Source organism: Podarcis melisellensis (genome assembly GCF_964234715.1).
Source record: "Podarcis melisellensis genome assembly, chromosome: 6".
In the NCBI taxonomy this organism is placed as follows: Eukaryota; Metazoa; Chordata; class Lepidosauria; order Squamata; family Lacertidae; genus Podarcis; species Podarcis melisellensis.
In genome coordinates, this window is record NC_138538.1 from 32288786 (window position 1) to 32307324 (window position 18539).

An 18539-nucleotide genomic window follows, 5' to 3' on the forward strand; every position below is an offset into this window, starting at 1 on the left:
CAGATTTGGATGCACGATACAGAAATAGTTTTGCAGGATGCACAGCACTGGCCTTCAACTGGGTCATTCAGAGATTTAAAATGGGTCATCCCTGTGACATTTCCATAATTTTGTATTCCTTTAAGTGAAGGTAACAGCCTGGGAGAGAGCAAGGAGAAGGAGGAAAGAAGGAAAAGGGGGAAACAGAGAGTGAGACAGACATATATGGTATGACTGTTAGACATCCTATGTTTCAAGAAGTCTACCTTATAATCCTCCCCACCCTCTTTGTTATGAGAATTGAATTTACGTAGCACACTGGCTTATCTGTGCTATGATCACCTGAATAGTTTTGGATGCCCCCACAGGCTGTCTGGGTTAATGAGGTTGCATTCTGTTTGAGCATAGGGGGAACGAAATGACTATTCAGAGAAAGCTTTGCATTCACCAGACTTTCAGAGTTTGAACAAGCAGATAAAAAGCATTTGTGGTCCAGTTCATAATACCCACTCAGCTTTGCAAAAACAGATGTTGAGCATTCAGTTGTATGTTGCTGATTCATCTTCACAGGCTTCTCCTTTGTTATTCATTATCCATTCACTTCTTTGTTCATTCTGTGAGTGGCTCTCTTTGATTTTAGATAAGTCATTGATTGGTTAGCCGGTAACCCTTGATGAATGCCGAGTAACAAATCACTAGCTGAACTGGCAAATGCTGGGCTGAAAAGCAGCAAAGTGCCAAAGTGCCTGATTCAGCAGAGGCGGCACGTGGATCACAGATTTGTGCCTGGGGTTCAAATGCAAGAGATGGCAAATTCATCACAAGTATTTGTTTCAGCTCTAATCTCAACTAAGGCGGCAACCTCAGAGCCTTTCCTCTCTGTGTTGATTCACATGACATGCTGCACGGGTAGCCCCTTAAAACCAGGATCAAATGATGGCCATTTCGTGTGAGTAACTGTGTCATGTGTAGCAAATTCAGCAATGTGACCATAAATCAGAAAAAGAAGGCGTGATACGATAGGTTGATTTTTAAATAAATCACTGGAATCACAAGCTGCTCACACAAACCTCCTGCCATATAATACACCTCCATACATTCAAGATCTAAGTAGTTACACTCATGGGAATAATAGTAATAATAATAATAATAATAATAATAATAATAATAATAATAATAATAATAATAATAATTTTCTTTATATTTCATCCACTTGACTGGGTTGCCCCAGCCAGTCTGGGCTGCTTCCAACTAAGTATTAAAACACAGTATTTGCATGTGCATATCAGGCCTCAGGTAGAATAATTGGGGCCGGGGAGGGGAATACAAATTTGTAGTTCTATGAATGCAGTTCATGACTGACTGGAAAGTGGTTGTGGATGTTTATGTAGCACCATCACTCTGTATGGTGCTGTACAGCAGGGTGGAGGGCACCGTAATATAAATATGCAAGATGGGCCAGTGGAAAAATTGTATCGGGCATCTAATTCTTTTTAAATATTTTTATCATGCTTTCCCCAAATAGCCCCAAATACTTCACATACCTTATCACAGTACTCCTTATAAACCTATCCTCTAGACCAGGAATCTTCAACCTTTTCAGACCCAGGACCCACTTTTAATCCAAACATGCATTTGGGACCCATTTCTTAATCCTTTACCATATTTCTTCATGATGGTCATGCAGAATTGCAAGCCTTTACATCAGCAAAAGCCATTCTGAAATTTGCTGCCTGTAAAGGTGGAAATCTGGTCAACCCAGCTCTATCTGTGTATAAAGCAAAAACAATGGCCTTTGGCTATGTGCAATAAAACTGACTGAGGCATGGTGGTAGTGCTCCTGTCATGACCCACCTTGGATCAGGCCATGACTCATGAGTGGGTCCTCAACCATCAGTTGCAGAGCAATGTTCCAAACCAAGGATGAGGATCCTAGAGCCTTCCAGATGTTGTTGTAGCTGAGAGATAGTAGCTTGTCTAAAACTACCCCATGAATTTATAGCTGGCTTCAGTTTTGAAATCAGGACCTTCAATCTCGCGCTGCAAAGCCCTGAACTAAACAGACTTGGTTCTTGCTGCTTCTGCCCCAGTATCATTCAACTAGACCAGTTTGCACCAACCGCAAGATTGGGTTCAGACTCTGATTTGGTGCTTCAGAAAATAGCCTGCCCCAGTCCAAGGTGCTCCATAGCCTGCCTAATTTAGCTTATGGTCCATTCAAGTCTTTGTTCTCAATTCATTATTGGGAAATCAAAATCAGCTATCATTTTTCTCCCTTTGAAAGAAGTGGATACAATTTTCAGGCATAGTAGCTGCTCCAGAGAGAATAAAGCGTGCCAAATTACAGACAAATAACCCCAGGTGACTTTGTGCTAGGCAACTTCAAATTCTTGTTTAGAAAAGTAAATATCTACACGTTCTTTATTTTGATGCAGAATTGGATGAAATTTACAGGCAAAATCAGCCCTTCTGTGGACGTGCAAACTACCAAATTTCAGAAGGACAGATTAAGTGATTTTCTCATAAGAGCAGCTGCTACAGTTAGGGGGTGTGTATAAAAGGAATCACTTAATCACCCCAAGCATTTTGTGAGCAATTGGTCTGAAATTGTAGGCACGAGAGAGGTGCCTCTGGATAAGAAATCTGCCAAATTGCAGACAAATAGGTCCAGGAGCTTTTGTGCTAAGCACCTTATGCTAAGTTGATTGTGGGGAGAACTAAAATGGATTTGCTTTCTGGGTAAAATAATTCACTCTGATTACAAGCCTGACCTGTCAGTCACAACAGAGCTTTCCCTCCACCCTCTCCCCACACCGTCACCCCACCCTGGCATTATTCCATTTATAGCAAGATTAGGAGCCTTTAGTAGACACTTGTCTGCAGCATTTCTTAAAAGGTCTGGGTTGCCATGCAGCCACAAAGAGCCCCACTGACCACCACATACAGATTCCACTTCATCTCTGACAAACCCAGAATTCTTCTGAGGCACCCCAGTTTAGCTCAGGACTCAGGATTAGACCAAATCCAATGCACACCCCTATATTTAACCTCACACATGTCACTGGATGTAACTGCAGTGTATGTAGGTGCAGGATGAAAATGTTAACAGCTTTAGGGCATATTTCTGTGACAGCCTTTCCCCTCCTGAGGGGCTGGTTCCTACATACAGATAAGTGGTGGGTTGTACATTTGCAAATTGTAGCCTTTCTCTTCAAAATAGATGTGCATATGGGGCCCAGTCCTTAAGTATATTTCAATGAGAAGAGTGGTAATTTGTACATGCAATTACCCTGCATGACTGTCATGTTCAGCATGGATTTGGCATTCAAGTATGTTTTCTGGATGGCTCTTAACATCGTTGATGTAATTTTAAAGGGGTTAATTGTAGACTGGGGACAGCTCTACACATTACCATGGAGGAAAGAAAACCGTCCCAGCAGCAAAAGGAGAAGAGTTCTTGGTGCAGATACAACATGCACATTTGGTCACAGGGAAGACACATGATTTCCTTCTTCTTGCATCCTGCCCCTCTGTCAACTTTGGGGCCTAGATAATCTTTAGTCTCCAGCTCACATTTCCCATACTGCCTTTGAGTCTCTAGAACTCTTTGGCATTATTTCATTAAACCTCATTTTCTGGGTTAGATCATGATGAGAGATAATGACTTTCCCAAGGCCACCTAGTAAGTCTCATGTTGCTTTGTTCCTGACTGTCACTCATTTAAACCTAACAATTAATCCACTTTACTGTACTGTACTGGCTAGTCATTTCATTATTTCTCAGTCTCCATGAGCAGTCTGCTGTTTATTTATTGAAAGCATCATTTGTTCTTTCAGGGCAAGTCCTCACAAGACAACCTGCAACTTTTTTTTTTAATCAATTTAAACAGCAGGCACAAAATAACAACAGAGGGACAACACAAGGCATTGACACCCCCCCCCAAAAAAAATTGTGTTTGTACTAACAGTCTATCTCATGCATCCCCAAACTCAGCCCTCCAGCTGTTTTGGGACTACAACTCCCATCATCCCTAGCTAATAGGACCAGTGGTCAGAGATGATGGGAATTGTTGTCCCAAAACAGCTGGAAGGTAGAGTTTGGGGATGCCTGGTCTACCTGATCTTCCTTGGTCATGGACCAGAGATCAGGGTCTCTCAAGCTGATGTGGAAGCCCAGGCAGATTCACATTGTAGTTCTTCCAATACCCTGGTCCCAAAACTGTTTAGGGTTTTTAAAATCTAGACCAGCACTGAAGCTATGAGCTCCAAAATGAACTGGTAACCAATGTAGGATTGGTGTAATGTGTGGAGCCATCTAGCCCCTACTAGCATCCTACTAGTCTCATTTTGTAATGGTTGAAGCTTCTGAACTGTCTTTAAAGGCTGCCTCACACAGAAAGCACGGATATACTTGTCTAGTCTGGTTATACATGGAGGCTGGCTTTCTGAAAGGGTGTGGGCCTCATCTACAACTTTGTATTCTTCTTGGCAAGGATAGTCCTTGTAGATTGTGGCATGTGGCAAGCATGTCAATGGGTCTGTGTTCGGGAATGCATGAATGGCATTTCCTGCTCATTGTGCTTACTCCTACACCAATGGTTTTGCCTGTTTATCTTGATGCAATGCCCACAGCTACAGCGACCAATTCTTTCCAAATATGCCAGTAAAACCGTTGCAGCAGCTGGTGTGCAGCTATGTATGCTTATTTTTCAGAATAACAGATGGGAGGTTTAAAACTTTTAATATATATTTCTGTTAATATGTATGCCACTCCCTGTAAAAATGACTTTTAGAGGACTGCAAATCCAGCTGTATGGGCTTTGGAGGAGTTATTTGTTTTGTTTAACCAGAACCTCTTACAGTATTGTTGTTCCTGAAGAAGGCACACAGCATTGCCGGCTTAGTCACTTCATAATTTTCTGCTGAAGCCAGCACTTGGCGGTATTATCACCAGAGAAGGTTCTAGCAGATGCAGATTCCTGTGCAGGTGCATGGCCATCAAAAGAGCATAATATATGATACAATGAAATGTAGCCACGTAGCCTAGTTTATGGCTTTCCCACTGCACGTATGTATACCTGCACACAAGAACAGACACCATGAGCTAATGCCTTTAACAGCTCCCCAAACCATATTAATCTCTTCATGCTGCATGTTTGCCAAAGACTCTGCTGAGCCTTTCCCATTTCCAAGGTCTGAAACGGTGAAGCAGGGAGGTCTCTTTCCATTATCTCATTGTGGAGCCTACAGAGCCTAATCCAAGCACATTAAGAAGGCACCTGCTATATGTTCAAACAGAGGAAACATACACTGCTTATGTTCCCTTTACAGGCTTTGAGAAAACTCTTGTGGGCCGGATGCTGTGGTTAAGCCTTATGGCAGCTGTGGAGACATAAGCAAATGACTCAGTGGCTGTTCAGCCGGAGAGTTAACAAATGGTTATCTGCTGTCCTCCTTCCTGTTACTTTGTCCGGATTGGCTTCTCTTCTCCTTGTGGGGCCTCAGCTAGGGTTGCCATGTTTCAAAAAGTAAAAACCAGGGCGCCCCAAAAGTTGTTGAGCTATTTTTTAACCTCAAAAATATACTTGCCAAAGCTGCAGGACAAACTGCCACCTTCTGAAAATTACCCCCAGATGTCACTACTTGCGCCTTTGAAATCCCGATAATGTCTGGAAAATCCCAGATTTATGGCAGCCCTACCTCAGCACTCTTGAACGTGCCATGCTGGCACAACTGAGAACAAAACTAGCTTGCAGCCCCTGGACCTGCCCTAGGAAATGAGAATCTTCAGTTCCTATTTATTGTAAACAAGAAGATGATTCAATCTATTTCCACTTCTTACCAATGAAAGGGACCAGTTTTCCTGTGACAGCATAATGTCTGAGTATGACTTGCCAGAGGTGGGCTGCTGAGTTGGAATCAGAACCAAGGATCTAAAAAGCAGTGGCTCCTGACTCCTTGCAACCAAGAAGACAAAAACTGTAAGAAAGAATGGGAAAGTTTTATCGTTTATTTAGGAGACCACTGTAAGCAGATGAAAACACTGGCAGGATTTTAATAACACTTGTAATGTAGCGACCACTACGGATAATATGGACAGATACAAAATATTGATTATGAAATAATATACAGTTGAAAACGTTGACAATAAGACCCATGGAGGGGATGTGGGGAAGTCCAGAGATTCAGAGAAATCTCTACATGTGGATATTCATTTGGTATTGTTATAACTCTACGCTTGTAAAAACAAATAAATATTAGTTTCAAAAAGAGAGAGAGAGAAAGCAGTGGCTCCACAAACAAGGCCTCAAATGCTTCATTTTAGTGCAGAGTCCATTCAGTACAGGTGTTTGACATGGGCAGCCTGCAGCAACGCCATAGAGAGAAAATCCTAGCTCCACTGATGCAAGCCTTAGAACATAGCCTCAAGGGCAAGGCAACAGGAAAAGTCTGTTGCAGGTACTGGCTTAAGACATTTCTGCACAACTGTGGAGTGTGTTGCCTCTCCCTCCCCACAATGGAACTTCTCAGCTATTTGCCATGAACTGCTCTGAGGTCCTCCTTTAAGGGTGTGTTTTTGATAAAGGGGCATGGCAGTTTCTAGCACTGCGTCTGCTACACTTTTCACATGACAAAATACTATTCTTCCTGCTCAGCCAACGCTACCTTTAAACACAGACACATGTGCACTGGTTTGATGAGCATCAAAGCAATCTGCTCCTCCCGCACTTCTCTGTCATTCCAAGAACCTTTAGAGTTTATTATTATAATGTCTTTCCTGACCATACACTGTCCCTGCTGTGCAAAGCCAGCTCACCGAATCCTGCTTTCAAAATAAAAAATTGTGAACAGCAGGAAGGCAATCCACCCCATCTGCTATATATAGGGGCAAAACATTTGTTTGGTAATTAGCTGTATTTCTCTGTTATCTTCCATCCAGTGCACTCAAAACAGTGGTTTACAATCTAACAGATACAATTCAAAAAAGGGAGAAGAGGCAAATATACAGAATAAGACACCAACTCTGACATAATGCTACATAAAACCCACTTAAAGATGAATTGGCATGGTCAGTATGGGAGACGATTCTGAGAGAGGAGGAGTCAAAAGGCAATTGGTCCTACCCAGCCTGATGGCAGTGGGTGGGGGTCGCTGTTTCACTTCTCTGGCTGATGTAGCCTGGAGGAATGGCTGCAGGTGGGCAGTTGCCATTACTATAGCAGCACATCATTCTACTGACATTGGATCAGGGCTTAGGGAAGTATTCTCAAGTACTGAGAATGTGACCCTTACATTGCCACAGCTGTATATTCAGCATATCTTCTGCATCACACTCATCTGGATGCAGTTGTCTTAAGGCACTAGAAGCCCAAAGGGTATTCTTGTGGCTTTTGTGATCCCAAATGCCACTGGAGGTGCTTATAAAAACTGGTTGAAAAATACACTGCAAGGTTTGTTGGCAGTGAGCGTCGGCACTGGAGAGCTGTCCAACACCAGAGCCTCCTGAAAGGCAGGGAACAACCCTAGGGAAAGAGGTGCTGCTCTTACTGTAGGGATGGACTTTGGTGACAACTGTATTCCTTTGACTTGACATCCTACTTAACAGCCAGCTGATAGCACTTAGAAAGCCTCCTTTGCCATTCCTGGCATATGGAGATAGGTCTATGTGTCCCAGCTTAGGCATGCTGCAGATAGGATTCTTCATTCTTAGTTCCATCACTCTATTTATTCTTCTGTCTTTAGCAAACTCTGTTTTCACATGCTACCATGCTTCTTCTGTGGCCTCAGCCCTACCCATACACAGACTGCTTTCTCCATTCCTCCCTTAAAGCAATAGCAACACGCGTGACTTCAGCCTTGTTTTCATCCTTTAATTTCCTCGCACATGACCTTGGTCATCCATTGGCATGTTTATAACAGCAAGTCTGCTGCAAATTGGGAAGTAGAGGCTGCAAACAAGGAACTGTAAATGTGTGTCCTTGTAAGAGAGGCCAGACATTTAAAAATAAATCAGTTGGAAAGCCAGAAGTATGATATAACTGGCTGCTGTTGCCATTGCTAGAGTTGTTGCTAACACACTTTAACATACAGAAAGGTAGAATCCCCTCCTTCCTTTCATGTGTGCTTACATGCGTAGTGGATACATTCCTATTGAAATCCACTCCTGTGAAACAGACACTTTGCTGCAAATAGCTGTGTTGATTTAGATACAGAGCCAGAGAAACAGAAGTTGGTGGGTAAATGCATTTTTTGGCATATCACACCAAAAGCACTGTGGGTTCACAGAGGGAGAGTAGTTGGTGTCCTGTCATCATGCTAGGAGCCTGTAGTACAGGGGATTAGTACAGGCGATTACTTACTCCTGCTGGGCATTGCTGGCATAATCTGAATGCAACTTGCCACTACTTGCAACCCGACCAAGAATCACTCCATTGGCTTCTGCTTCTGTACAGTTTGGGCCAATGGGAACCCTAGAGTGGATTTTGGGGAAGTTTTCCACCAGGGATATTTGCCATAAAGGGCCTCCCATAGTCTCACCAAGTTTGTTCCTTTTGTTTGGCTTCCTGGAGGCTTCCTCAGGGCTCAAAATTCAAGAGCTTCTTTAAAAATAAGTGCCCAGACCTTAAGGTGGTAGACAAAATTTCCATTATATTCCGTTCTTCCTCTGTAAAGAGATCAGAGTTCTGTTGGCTTCTGTTTGTCTCAAAATAATGGAGTGTGCCTCCAGGGATGAAGTCAAACTTCTGTGTTAGCAAGCTAGGGCTGTGTGCATGGAGGTCCGGGGTGGCCCAGATGACAAGATCCCCTCTCAACCTCACTGATGTGGTTCAAAGGAAAGCAGAGCCAGATAACTTTTTGTTTACTTTTTTGCATTAAAATGTGCATTGTGTTCTTGACCTCATTTGTATTGTTTTATTTTGAAATCTCTAAGATAATATTTTAGTTTCCTGTTAATTATGTTGCTTTGAATGTATACTTCATATTTGACTTTCTGCTGTGATGTTTTATTCTGGATTGTTTTAATTGATGTTTTAATGTAGGTTGCAAACCGCTTTGAGATTTCCCCCCTTAAAAATATAAAGCGGTATTGAAATGGAAATAATAATAATAATAATAATAATAATAATAATAATAATAATAATAATAAATAATTTTGCACTAGTGGCAGCTTCCAGACGGTCTTCCAGGGCAGTCCTACAATAGAGTGAATGGGTCAGGCATACACATTTTAATAACTTGCCTATTTTAAAATAGAAGCCTTTCCCCAAACTCTCACCGCCCAACATTTTTAGCTGCAACAAAAACTGGAACTGCAACAAAAACTGGAAGGACAAGCGAAAAGCAATGGAATATTTATTGCCCCAACGCATAAGAAAAGAAGCATTAGCCCATTTAAGTGCTGAATCTCAGTTCCTCCGAATTTTCCCTACGAAGCACGGGTAGGGGTCCGAATCCGAAATTCGTTGGATCTATTAATGTCTCTTCTGCTTTTCGTGGAACACCTTGCCAGCTGAAGCACTCCGGAGAACTCGAAAGCTTGTTCACTACTCTGTGCCATTTTGTGGTCCTTTGGGTAGCTCCTAATAAAGCCATTGGCTAACAATGGATCTGGGAGTTTTTTTGCCTTAAGAAATCCCCCAGATAAAAAGCACCGTGCTTTGCTTCCGCGTAACGCAGGGGGAAACCACAGCGCGGCTGTGAAACCACCAGCAGCAGCTCAATAGGTGCAGCCTCCGGGCGCTGTCGCGGGTTTCTTCCCCTCCTCACACACAGAGTCAGCCAGGCTGCCTGGAGTGACGCCGAACGCACCGAGCGGGCACCGAGCGCACCGAGGTGAGGCTGGCTGGCGCACCCATTCCTACAACCTCAATCCAGGTTTTCCACGCAACCTCTGCTTTCCTTCTAATTTCTTCCCTTTCCCAGCGCCGCCAGCTTCCTTCGGGAGGGATCCGGCATCGGGAAAGGAGAGAAGGGGCAGGGGGTGGAATCTAGGCGCTAGAGCCACGTGGCGCTGGAGGAACGGGGAGGGGGTTGCTCACCGCCCACCCCACCCCCGTTGGGGTTTCAAAGTTCAACTGAACGGTGGGTCAGGAGAGACAGGAGGCGAGTCCTTTCCTGCTCTTCTGAATCTGGAAAGCCGGATCTTCTGATCTGGGCAGGCAGCTACAGCAGCCCCTTTTCGGCTCCCGGTGGGAGGCTATTACGACTTGGTGTTGTTTGTGTGTTTTGTGTTCTTTGTTTTTTGCACGGTGGTGGCAAGAGGCGAAGCAAGGTTTGTTGCTGTTGTTGTTTTTACCAGAAAGGGAAAATCAGGATTACAGGGCAAAAAATTGATAGCGCTGATGTTGTGTGGACACTGTAAAATAAGTCCATGCAGAAGGAGCACTCATCCCATAACAAACACCCATCAGGAAGCACCATTTATTAACATAATGGGCTCATTCTGTTCTTAACTCTTGAGCTGAGGCTCCACCTGGTGTTTCAGTACTTTGTTCTGCATTCACTTCCGCCAGTCCCTGTAGTCCCAAGGCATGCACAGCTTATACTGAACACATCTGCTGGATCACCATAACTAAGAGGTGAGGGACCTGTGTTCCTTCTGGACGTTGCTGCTCCCATCATCCCTGAGCATTGATTCGGCTGCCTGGGGCTGATGGAACCCAACAAGATCTGGAGGATCACAGGTTTTACCACCCCGCCTTACCTGAAACTTACATATTTCTCTCCCGCAAAACATTGGTTTTCTTAGATTCAGTCCACATTCACCCCTCACAGTCATGGCATCTTGCTTCTGCCCCTTCCATTCAGCCATCAATTTCCTCTGTTTAATCTCCAATTTACCTAGGGCCTCCACTGGTAACTGAGATGGAGAATCTGAAGGTGTAATCTCAATAAATAGATACAAGGCCAGGCTTTAGCCAAGAGGGTTAAGTGCGTAATGGGATCACTGATGAGTAGCTAAGACCAATAAGAGAGGAGAGCTGAGCTATCATGGGGAGATCCCGTGTTTGTTTGCTGAGTTGTGATAATAATAGCTCTGCCAGGCCTTTCCTGGTCCCATCTTCCTTCTATCTCCTTTTAATAGTGCAGCCAAGAGAGAAAGGCTGTGTGAGCTTGTGTGGTTATACCCTCTGGTAGCTTCTGTACAGATGGATTTGGATAGTGTTGAGCTGAATCACAGAGTGGGGATTAGGAGGGATCTGATGTTAAGAAGGATGAAAACAGTACTTACATTGATACTATTGAGAGGTGATGGCACTAGGGCTAATGCCTCTCCTCGGGGCACCCAGGTGACATGCATGCAGTTACTCCATTGTGCTGAACAGGGTTTCACTTTATTTATACAGGGGTACCTGCTGAAAGATGATTCCAGCTTTTCCATCTGAGCTCTTGCCTAGTTGTGTCATTATATCTTTGTGCTCCTGTCCCAATTTTTTTTTTAATCACCGAGGCAAAGCATAATTAGTATTCTGATTAAATTATACAAAGCAAATAAATGTGCATGTGTTTACTAACTACTTCACATAATTGTTTAATTCCTAGTTTGAACAAACCTCTAGCTTTTAATTATTATATTGTGTTTTATTGTAAGGGCAGTGATGGTGGAGGCCTCAAATGAGATCAAGCCAAGCTCCCATATAAATGTGATGAAGCCAAGCTCCTATATATAGAGTCATGAGCTGTACAGTCCCTCACTTGCACTGCTTAAGCCCTGCCACCCACCACATTCTCACGTCCTCAAGCATTTTGCCTTTACTGTGGCCATGTTCAAGGGGCAACAGAGAAGCTGGAGGGTGGCATTTGGCCACCAGGCCTGAGAACATAAAAACGCAAGAGGAGCTAGCTGGATCAGGCCAATGACCCACTTTATCCTGCACCCTGTTCTCACATTGGCTGGCTAGATGCATGTGGGAGGCCTGTTCATTGGATATAAGCACAACTGCACGCTGCCCACCTGCAGGGGACCCCTGCCCCTGAATTGAAGGAACTTCAACCACACTTCCAACTGCAGATATCTCTCAATTAAGGAATAGCCACTTGCCAAGTGGTGTTGACATGGGAAATTTGCCCTGAAGTCTATACTTAGTCTGCCGTTTCCACAAAACAATTGCTGAGAGGTGTTCGCCCATTGGAGGGTCTGCATATTTGATCTCACCATGCCAAAAGGAACCTCTGGGATGCTGCCACACCATTCTCCTAGAACATTAAGCCTTTGGGGACTCCTGTTCTTCTAATACTCCTTATGTCTAGTTTACCCCAGAATTTGGAATTGCCTGCCCTGGGTTAACAAGGATGGGGCTGGTATTGGGGTGCTTTTTCTACTTTTCCTATGTAAACCTTATTAGACTCCATGCAGAATATGTTGTCGTCCCTTTCCCATTCCTCATTCTTGAGGACAGATTCCTTTAAACGTAAGAAGAGCCCTGTTGGATCAGGCCCAATGCCCCTCTAGTCCAGCATCCTGTTCTCCTCACAATTGCCAATAAGATGCCTATGGAAGTCTGTAAGCAGGACCTGGGTGCAACATCACTTTCCCACTTGCAATTCTCAGCAAGCATTCAGAGGCGTTCTGCCTCCAGCAGCAGAGGCAGAGCATCACCATTGTGGCAAGTGACCACTGATAGACACATCCTCCTAGGATTTATCTAAGCATCTTTTAAAGCCACCCTCTCTTCCAATCTGGTTATTTCTCTTTTGCTCAGAGAACATTGCCTAATATCAGCTTCTGGCCCATTGGAAGCCTTCAGAGCTGCGTTGCCAAGCAACAGGTTTGCTTCCTGCCCCATTGTGTGAAGATCTTCATACGCGCATTCGATCCTTTCAGGCATTTGGTCCTTTCAGCGATGAATCCAGAGCTTCTTTAAAAATAAAGCAGCTGGATTTTTTGCTTAGAATCGAGGAGTGCTTTTCTAGCAGGTCACCTCTGAGTCTTTCACCTTTTTAATATAAAGCTCTGGCTGCTTCAACAGCCTCTGCGGAAGATTCTCAAAGCTTCTGATGACACACTATGTCAAAGCTAGCTTCAATTTTAAGCGTCAGCATTACTGGGAGAACAGTTTTAGGCCAGTATGCACTCCCACTGAGCTCTGTCTTTCTCTGCACACTGATCACACAATTGCCCATTCCCTCCTATGCAGAAGATCTTTAAAAACAAACTGGATCATTGTCACCAGCATCCTAGTCCTTCAATTCAGAGGGTGGGGTTCTTAGCTGTGGGAGGGAGCTGTTGCCAGGATGATCCCATTAGACCCAGCCTGCAGTGTTTTCAGTTAGGCTGAGTAAGGGGGGAGTTGTTACCTGACACCCCCACAGCAAGGCAGGCTGTAAAAACACTAGAAAACATGTAGTCTGGAAATTAAGTACATAGGAATGTGACCCAGAACCTTGGTCCACCTAGCACAGTGTCATTTACAATGACAGTTGTCTTTTCCAGCCCTACCTGGAGATGCCAGGAATTGAGCCCATGACCTTCTGTATGCAAGGCAGATGCTCTACCACTGAGCTACAACCTTTCTTTGTAGTTGAGAGGGGATGAAGCAGCAGAACCCCTGAATATAATGAAAGAGTTCGCACTGGCTACCAGTTTGTTTCTGGGCTCAGTTTTGTTGTTAAAACCCTAAACAACTTGGAACCAGGGCAGGGACTGGGACCTTGTGTCCCTCCAAGTGCTGTTGGACTATAACTCCCCTGATCTGAAGAGTCACATGTTCCCCATTCCTGGACTAGGATACTTGAAGGGTGGTCTTTTCAATCAATTTTTTCCCTAAAGGGTGGCTTTTCTCTGCAGAAATGTGCCTGACAGAAATCTTAACTGAAGGCCCATTTCTAGGTACCTCTGCCTCCTGAGACCTTCTCAGCGGTGATGGTGAAATAATGGAGTTCTCTCTCTAAACACATACACCATGTTGACCTCAGTGTGATCTTTCAGATGCCGTGTGAAGTCTTTCCTGTTCATTCTGACTTGTAGTCATCTTGAGCTGATGGATGTGGAGTAAATTGCACAATTATGATGGGTCTAAGAACGACTTTTGTAAGTGAGGCATGACTCAGAAGCCAGCTGGTGGATAACATTCCTTTCCCTCTCACTTCCAATTTGCAAATATATTGGTTTCAGCTCATCCCTTTCCATGGATTGTCATTGTTGCACGAGGAAATGAGCAAGGAGACCAGACCATTTTCTGTTTGTAGGATTTGCCTGTGCTCATTCCCCGCCTCCCTTAGGCATCTCATGAACATGGAATTTGTGAGAGTCATGATCTTGTGAAATCCAGAGCCAGAGTTAATGTACATATGACCAGCAGCTTGATTGTACTGCAGTAATTGGGGGGGGGGGATTTAGGCTTATAAATCCTGAACTCAGTTTGGTCCCTGGGATGCTGCCTTGAAGAGTGATGAGTCTGTGGGTTGTTAACTTGGCTATTAAAGTTGCTGCCCAGGCTCTGGTTCAATTGGAAGATTGTTTTCCTCCCAAAGTACCTTTCTCTGTTGATCATGCCCAGGTTTGTAGAAAAAGTTTTATGTCAGTTGTATAACAGCAACTCCCTCTTGGTTATTCATTCTTCCTGGTGTGAGCAGGCTAGAGAGGGAGGTGGCTGCTTTGCACACATGGCTCACGTTCAGTGACTCTAGCCCAAGCCAGATCCTCATCTGGTTACACCAGGGAAATTGCATCAGTACTCATGGCGTTACTCCAGGCTGTTAGTTGCTTTATCCAAGTGTTGGATCAGAGCGGGACTTGATCCCCTGCCAAGGTTTGGGCTCTTGGCCTGAATGTGAAGCTAATATTAATGTGCTGGGGGCTGAAAGGCAGAGGAGAGTTTTGACACATCATTTCTCCTCTGCATGTGTGTGGCTTTCATAAATGCTATTTGTTTGCTCCTAACCTCAGAAAGGTTTTTTTCCCCCCAAAAGCCAGGCAGAAATCCTGGCAAAGCTTGAAGACTTGCTTGGGATTAGGGTCACTCCGAAGACTGTTTCTCGATGCCTGAGTGCCTCTTCTGCCCTCTTCTTAAAAGGTGATGGTGGAAGGAGTTAACAGGAGAGAGCCAGCCATTCCTACTCTTTTGCACCAAAAAGATGTAGGCCGAACAGATTTTTAAATGCAAGTCTCTGTGAGCCAGCACTATGAGAGTGTTGGGTTTGGTGGCATAAGAAACGAGATTAAAGCTCACTCAGTCATGAAACTTCCTGGGTGGCCTTGGCCAAAGCACTCCCACCCTAACATGCCTCACAGGGGAGAAGACTGCAATATACTGTAACCCAAGTGGAGGCAATGTGTAGATCTAGATTTACGGGTATAATAAGAACCCTGCTGGATCAGACAAATACCTGGGTTATTTGTGATAGATTAGCAAGGACTTCTGACTCCCAATTGTTTTACAAAGCAGCAACTACATGATCTCCCTACCCTAAGTTATATTGCAGAAATGAAGGAAGATAGGATTTGGGCACCAAAGGACTGTGAGCTCCATTCAGTTCTGGAAATGAAAACCACTGGCTGGCTTCAGAATTCCTTAACATTAAGTCTATGTCTTTTGTACAATTTCCAATCAATGGATATCTTGAGGTTCTAGGGGGGAAAGATACAGCAAGCCAAGTCCACCTAGCTCTGCACTACAACCCCCCCCCACTCAGATTTATTTTTTTAAGGGCTTGTTCTTCCAATCCTGGGATCAGCCCTTCCTATTTTTGAGCTATACTTTCACACATCTTGTCACCACTGGTTTGCCTTCATGCGTCCTCTCCGTGAGATAACATGATCTTAAATGAGAAGAACATGATCTAAAATTAGAACAGAGAAGTTTCCTTATCACTGTTTGCATACAGCTAATTCAGGTTCATCCAACACTTTAACATTTTGATAGCAAGATAAGTACAACACAAATGGGCAACTTCAATCAGGAGGGTTACAGGATTATTATTTTTTTAATTGACTGGCTTTGTCAGTTGAAACAAATCCTTTGTGTGGCCAGCCTTTAATGTAGTGGATGTACACATTGTGTTAGTGCATATGGAATGCTGTAAGCACATTTCATGGCTGAGCTTCTGCTTAGACGCTCCATCAGTATCTGATCCTTTCCCCAGATCCTTTCAGTTCTGGATTAGCTTCTTAATCCCTTTTTCCCTCCTTGACCTGGGTTCTATGAATGTTTTAGAGTTTTCACCTAGCCTTCAAGAAACCATCCCCTAGACCCTGGCCATTTTAAAATTTTAATTTTAATTATTTTATTTTATTTTTTGCTTTGTCACATTCCTTCCATGGACTTTCCTTCTGGGCCTGCCATGCTCCATCTTGGACTTTTATCTCTCTCCTTGCACTCCTAAGTCCTGGATGCTCTGTTGCATTCGCTGGTCTGTGACAGGATACAAAAGCTCCGAACTCCATTCACAGAATTAGCGGTTGCTGTGGTAATGGCAGCTGAATCTCATTCTAAGGTTTGCAGTCCCCTTGGGAAAGGGATTAGAAGCAGCACAAGCTCCTTGGCATCTGTCCATCTGGCAAGGCCTGAAGCCGGACCAGCTCCTAATAATTGGCAGAGTAGCTAAGTGGGCCAGAGAAGCACAACACATTTGTCAGCTGCAGAGAGAAAGAGAGAGAGAGAGAGGAAGAGAGGAAGGTTATTGCTGACTTAGCAGCCTTTTCTGAGCACAGCCACAGAAGACAGCACAGAAACCACTTCCTTCTGATGTTTGTTTAATTGTATTTAGATTGGCAAATTGCTGTATTCTGGGGATTCAGGGTAGATAATATCGCAGGCATAGATGACTGAGGGTATTTGGTGATAGTGCTGTTGAACTTGGAAGACACCTTATTTCCTTCTACAGTGTCACAAAATTATTTCATGGGGTCAGTCCTTCGCTCTGCACCGAGCCACTGCTCAGTAAAGGTAACAGACATTCCCTCCGTTGATATTTAGGCTATGCACACACCATACATTTAGAGCATGCCCTCCCCACCCTGAATCATGGGAACTGTAGCTTACCCTTCACAGAGTTACAGTTTCTGGTACCCTTAACAAGCAACAGTTCCTAGGATTATTTGGGAGGAAATGTGCTTTAAAAGTATGATGTGCTTGCAGTCTAAGGCAACTTTTCCACTGGCCTAGGGGGCCACCTGTTCCTGCTGGCCAAATGTTGCAAAGTGTCTGCAGGGACTCTGTGTACTTTGGATTTTGCACTTTGCCAATCTGGTGACACAGGTAACACACCAGACAGCAAGCTAGGGGATGGAGGATGAGGGCCTGTCTTCAGGCCAGCAGGGTTGTGCTTCAAGAATCTAGAGTTCAGATTTCCTCCAGGGAAACCTATGGTTTACTGCTGAATCAAACCAAATGACAATTGGGTTTTCCATGGATTCAGTGACAAAGATTGTGTTTTCCAGGGGAGAACTGAGGGGGGGAAAACACAGCTACTCAGGCCTGTGCCTAAAAAGCACAGGACAAGTGGACGTAGCCCTTAGTCACAAAGGGGTGCAGTCGGAGAGAGCCAGAGCTTTAAAAAGCTTCCAGCCTTTGTTGGAGTGAGTTGCTTACAAAACTATCAGTGGTCCTGTACTCCAACCTTTTATGCAGGATCCAGCATTGGACAGGAATAGAACAAAAAATCTGCCTATAACTTTGAACCCCCCAAACTGCTTGCTGTGCCCTGGACCAGTGGCGTGCTATCAGTGGACTAGGGGGACTAGGCTAGGCTAGTCCCCTAAATGTTCCTAGTAAATTAGAGTGTTAAAGTATTAAAGTCTGGTGCCTCCTTCCCAAAGCCTGGGTAGCTTCTGCCCAGCTTAGGGTGGGAAGTGTGATGCTCAGCACATGATGTCAGGGTGCCATGTGCATGAGCCCCCCACCCCCATTGCCCTCACAAGATCATTCATTAGACAAATGGAATACAAATCCTATCTCTAGGGCAATGTTAGCTTTTGAAAATAGAACTCTTTTCTTGGAAAGTGCTTCCACATCAAGATAGTGCTTCTTTCTAGTCTGAGGTGAAGCTGTCAAATATCTCCTCATTATAAATAACCTTCAATCAGTACAGTTAACCTGCATTACAAATAACAGTTAACTAAGATAAGCTGCTGTCACAGCAGGTTCTCATTGCTTGTTGAGGCCCGCTACAAAACAAATCTCCTTTTTTTCTGTTTTGTTAATATGATTCATTATAAAAGATGCCCCCTCTGGTTTGTATCCAGTATCATTCACGTAAGGGCCGACTCGTCATTACATTATTATTAGGCAGAAGTTTAAAATGCCCCCAAGGTGTTTAGCAAATTTCCAGTTTCAGCAAAACAATAAACTTAATTTAAATGGTTGATTTGGGCATGCATGTTTGCTATTAAACCCCCTCAAGCTCTGCCTCTTCGTAGGCTAGCTCTGGTTCATTCATCGCGAACTGTTTTCTGACAATGTGGGCCATGCAATTAGTGGATTGACATTTTTCCAGCAGGTGAGCCAAACCCAGGCTTGCTGTGCAAGAGTCCCCATTAGTGCTGTGTCACACCTTTTCTAAGAGAGTGAAAGCTAGTTCATGGAGCCTACCAGGATGCAGGCTTGACCTAGATAATTG

At 44.1% G+C, this 18539-nt stretch overlaps 1 protein-coding gene across 6 annotated transcripts in view; it reads left to right on the top strand.

Annotated features, from left to right (window-relative positions):
- The window catches only part of NAV1 (neuron navigator 1), a 268747-nt gene that overhangs the window by 31399 nt on the left and 218809 nt on the right, over positions 1-18539 (top strand). The window contains exon 1 of one of the 6 annotated variants that reach the window (XM_081914360.1): positions 9714-9812. The exons of the other annotated variants lie outside the window; for them this stretch is intronic. The gene's annotated coding sequence lies outside the window, so the exon portion shown is untranslated. Of the gene's footprint in view, positions 1-9713; positions 9813-18539 lie in introns of those variants that run through there. 6 annotated transcript variants of the gene reach the window in all.